Here is a 5,485-nt window from a genome sequence, read left to right on the forward strand (position 1 = left end):
ACATATATATTAATATTGCCAAATTTGTAAGGTTTGACTCCAAAACATAGGGAAAAAAATAGAAATGTACATATATGTGTAATCAAAACGCATAACGTTATCAACATTGAAGCCTGTAAACACAAATCACATACAAAATAAATACATAATCAACTAATACAAAAGTCCTACAAATCAAATTATCACGATGACACAAAGTCCCTTAGTGCAATCTATATGCCAGTGCATATGATTCAAGAATTCGTAAGAATCAAAAGAAGCTTCTCATAGGCGGCGCCATTATTTTCTACATGATGGTAGGCTGAAGGTGACCATTATGGAAGGCCTTTCAGTATAATGATATATATCTCTAGTGATCACAGTGTGGGTACCAATAATGTTAACACTCTAACACTAAATTCAATGTTTGAAAGAGGTGGAACTACACAAGTGTTTAATGAGAAAGACACTTGGGTGTTGAAATTGCAGTAATTGTCGGTATCATTTTAGTTTTGATGATTTCTAAATTTGCGTGTATATGCATTATTTCATTTTTCGTGTATGTTTACTTTGCCAGTATTATGAATATGCATTGTTGTTGTAATTCATGATTGTAACTCATTTATAATCTTTTGTGTTTGTTTGCTTCAACTATAACTAGTTGTGTGCCTTTGAGAACCTATTTGTTCTTCGTATTAGTAGTTAATACACTAGTTGTGTTAAGTATTGTTTTAATCAAAAGTTAGAATGCTTGAATCAAGGTTGCATATATGTTTGATTTGAATCATGCATATTGTGACTCGAATCATGAAGTATTGTGAAAGCTTGGAATTGGCTTTGTCTCATTTGAGTTGAATCATATAAGTGTGTGATTCGAATCATAAATCTTCATAACTCGAATTATGAGATACATGTGACTCAAATGATGGCTTTACTTTTTTTTTCCAACCTTTGATTCAAGTTGTTTTTTCTTTGATTTGAATCATTACTTTGTGATTTGATTAAAAAAATCTTTGTTTTTAGAGTGTGTAATGACTCTCTCTAGAAAAACAAGCTCTCTAATTTTTTTGTTTTTGTCTACTATTTTTATTTGAGTGTGTGACCATGAACACATTAGTGAGTAAGTGAATCTCTAGAAAGTCTGCGGTAACAAAATCTCCTCTAACATAATCATATGTTTTTATAATGTATCAGAGCAAATTAAGAGAGAGAGAGAGAGAGAGAGAGAGAGAGAGAGTTCATCAATTAATTTATGAAATTGATCTAACTCCGAACATTCACCAATAACCTAAAAACTCATTTTTTCCCAAGAACCTTGAGAGAACATAGTGTGTATTCTTCACTCACCGACACTCATCTCCTACTTCATACCTTGTGATTAACCTTATAAAATGTGGATCTTGTGATATTTAGATAGATGTGTGTGTGTGTGTGTGTGTGTGTGTGTGTGTGTGTGTGTGAGAGAGAGAGAGAGAGAGAGAGAGATTGGTCAAATGTTATTCATCATCTTAAACCTTTGTCAAGAACCATTATTGTGGATCTAGAACTCTGGAGGTTGAGATTGATAGGTAAATTAAAGGTGCATTAGGGAAATCTAATGTTTTCCTTTGAAGTTATGTTTTTGTGTATCAGGTGGAAGATTTTTTTCTTGGACATGTAATTCAGTTATGTGTTATTCACAAAGAGAGAAAAGTTTATCTATTCTCCATTGAAGACTTTGGTGAAACCTTGTGAAGGTTGTTGTAGAACAAAGTTGGGAGTTATCCAATAATTCGAGGCTAATGGCAATCACCCGGACAAGTCTTCATCAGATTTGAGGAAAGAATGTTGCATAAATGAAGCTTGGAGTAGGTTATTATGGATAACAAGATTATTGGATCGAGATCATTGAGGATCTTATACGTAGCAGTTGAGCATAAGCATCAATTGAATGAATTATCATTTGATTTGTGTGTAGGCTAATGTAGTGTGGCTATTAGTGTTTGGATTGATGATAGTTTATTGTACCAAAATACTTGTACATTAACTCTTGAAAATAGTGGAAGACATGATTATTCTCCCAGTGTTTTAAACCATTGAAGACTGGAGTAAGTGTGTGCAAGGACGATATCACTAAACTAATACATATCTATGTGTACTCTCCTTCCTCCTAAACTCTCTTTAACTTTTTTGCATTCGTTATGAAAATGTTACATCATAGGATAACTCATATGTTATCTAGGTTAGATCATGCATTGTATGTCAAATGTATCAAAATGCTCATGTGCAATTTTGGGTGAATCGATAGGATGTTTGTAGAGGTTTGAATAATGATTACAATGTGAAGGTATTTACTCTGACTATATTAGTTTATTGATAGTATTTTGTAAATGTAATAACGTTATGCATATATTTTCTTCCATTTTCTTTGTATATGTTATAATATTCATCACTTTTGAAGAACTTTCAAGGTATGTCATTCCTCCACGCGCTTTCTTCCATTTCGGTTTCACATGATTTTCGTGTTTTTGGGGTTGTCTCTACTTAGATCTCTGTTTTTGAAATGGTCAATTCATGTTTAATAGATCAAAAGAAATTATAAATAGGAAATTAGTTACTGAAAGTGTGAAAAGCATAATAAGTAAGGGGTTTGAATTGGGTTTTAAAAACAAAAACTGTTTACCAACTCAAGAACACCACTTAAATGTTAATAACAAAAAGATAAAAACACAAGTATTTTTATCCCGGTTCGCTTGAAACTCAAAGTTACTCCAGTCCACTCGCTGAGGTGATTTTGCCTTATACATAAGGACTTAATCCATTATAATCAACTAATTACAATAATCACAAAGAATAACCTTCTTTGTCTTCTCAAGGATCCGACTATACCCTAGTCTTCTTTAGGACTCACAAAGAACAACTTTCTTTGTCTTCTTAAGAATATGATTATACCCTAGTCTCCTTAAGGAATTAAACAAACAGTTTGAATAATATTTTGTGTATTACAAGTTACTTCTACACAAGCAAAATTTACAAAAATGATAAATAAATAGTTAAAGAAAAACTGTGTATAAAAATAATAGTTTTTCACAAAGAATTTAGGCTTTGTAAAATATTATAGCGTTTTCAGCATTCTTGTTTTCCTTCAAGTCTCCAAGTCCCACTTATATAACTGATCAGACACCATTTGCATTAAGTTTTCGTTACTGATCCGACAAGAAACCGAGGATTTTGAAACACTGTGCAAGCATTTTTGATACTTTTCAAGTCAATTTTACTTCCGGTATAATATTTAAGCATTTTATTTCATTGTTATATTTTCATAATTTTATGCGTGGGATAACTGTGTTTTTGTCCGACAGGTCCATGTAGAAGAACCAGGGAACTCAGAGCAAGACAGTGCGAGATTCCGACAAGCAAAGGAGTGAAAAAGCCCGATACAAGAGGCCTGACACGGACACCCGTGTCACCCGACACAAGCCAATTTAGGCAAACGAGGGCGTGGCAAGAAAGACAATGGCCTGACACGGCCACCCGTGTCAGGCATCAACCCCTCCTCCCCCCCCCCCCCCCGTGTCAAGAGACCATGGGCGTGTCATCAATAATATTAGACTGACACAACCACCCGTGTCAGCCCAAGCCCAAAATTTCCTTTTTTTCTCGGGCTTTTGTTTGTCGGGCTTTTCAAAGAGATTTTTGGACATGTCCGCCTGCTGCTTGGAACCTTCATTATAAAAGTAGACCTTCTGCCTAAGGAAAAATCATCTCGGAACACGGCAAAATATAGTATTGTGAAGTAATCAAGTATTACAGAGAACAAGGAGTTTGAAGAGCTGAAGGTTTTCATGAGCGGGAGCGATTGAAGATCAAAGTCACCCAATTACTTGTAATGTGTAATTTTTATCTTGTATTTGTTTTAAACAATATGAGTAGCTAAACCCCCAAATGCTAAGGGGTGTCCCTGATTTATAATTGTAACGAATTTGAGTTTACATTTGCATTTATAATATTATTTTTACGGTAACATTTTGATGTGTTTATTGTTTTCTTTTCGGACCAATCAAGATTGATTTGTGGTTATCAATTAGGCTGGACCGCTTTTGATAAGGTTTTCATAAGGTTACTCTACAGTAGATATCACCTAGGACTAGGGATACCCTGTATGAACCAGAGTATTCTTGATATTATAAAGCTTAACTTCACCTTAATTGCCTATGGACATAGAAATTAGGGTAGATTGATTAAAGGTTTTCTCCTCAAGGACTTCGGAGAAAATACCCTTTAGAACTGGTAGTAATTGATATTTGTTGACGTAATAATGACTCAAAGTTGTTATAGGGATAAATCACACACCTTCCCTGACATTGTTTCTTTTTCCTTGTAAACCTTTATTTTCATTCTTATTTGCTTTTACCTTTATTCTTATATTTTTACATCTAAAAGTCAAATTAATACTTTTTGTTTAATTGAATGATAATTTAAACTCGATATTGACTTGCAGTCCTTGAGATCAACATTCGGGGAATTTCCCCATTATTACTATAAAAGGAAAAATAGTACACTTGCTATTTTCCCGATCAAGTTTTGGCGCCGTTGTCGGGGACTGCCAAAATATAAAGTTTAATTTTAAATTCAATTAAATTTTATTGCTCTGCAATAAAATTATTTTTCTATCATTTATAATTTACTAATTTGTGTATGCGAGGAAAACCCTCAACTGAATTTCTTTTTGATGCAGAGATCGAGAGAACCCTTCACCGAAGATGCAGAAATCAAAGAGTGGATTCCAAAGAAGAAAGTACCTCTGATCACTCAGAAGTCAAAGAACCAATGGCTGAAGTTCCTCCAATTCCACCTCTCCCACCTCCGGAAAGACTCCTAGGTGACTATGGAGGTGCAAACGCACTGGGTGGTCAACTGATCATTGTCAACCAACTGGTGAATGTGACGAATTTTCAATTACATCCTAGCATAATCAATCAATTGGAAAGAAAACCTTTCACCAGAAAGGTTAATGAAGATGCCAACAAACACCTGCAAAGATTTCTGACCATGAGCACCACCTTGAAAATTGATGGTCACACTGATGAAGCAAAGAAATTAAGAATGTTCCTATTCATCTTAGCTGAAGATGCGGAAGAGTGGTTCTACTCTCTTCCAGTCGGCAGTATCACATCATGGGAAGAGATGGAAACTGCATTCTTAAATGAGTACTTTCCAGCATCACTATTCTTGAGAAAAAGGTATGAAATCCTTAATTTCAAGCAGAAGGATGGTGAATCATTAGGAGACGCCTACAAAAGAGTGGAGAAATCAAAGAGTGGATTCCAAAGAAGAAAGTACCTCTGATAAGTCAGAAGTCAAAGAACCAATGGCTGAAGTTCCTTCAATTCCACCTCTTCCACCTCCAGAAAGAATCCTAGGTGACTATGGAGGTGCAAATGCACTGGGTGGTCGACTGACCATTGTCAACCAACTGGTGAATGTGATGAATTTTCAATTACATCCTAGCACAATCAATCAATTG

Source organism: Lathyrus oleraceus, chromosome 1 (genome assembly GCF_024323335.1).
Source record: "Lathyrus oleraceus cultivar Zhongwan6 chromosome 1, CAAS_Psat_ZW6_1.0, whole genome shotgun sequence".
NCBI classification, from domain to species: Eukaryota; Viridiplantae; Streptophyta; class Magnoliopsida; order Fabales; family Fabaceae; genus Lathyrus; species Lathyrus oleraceus.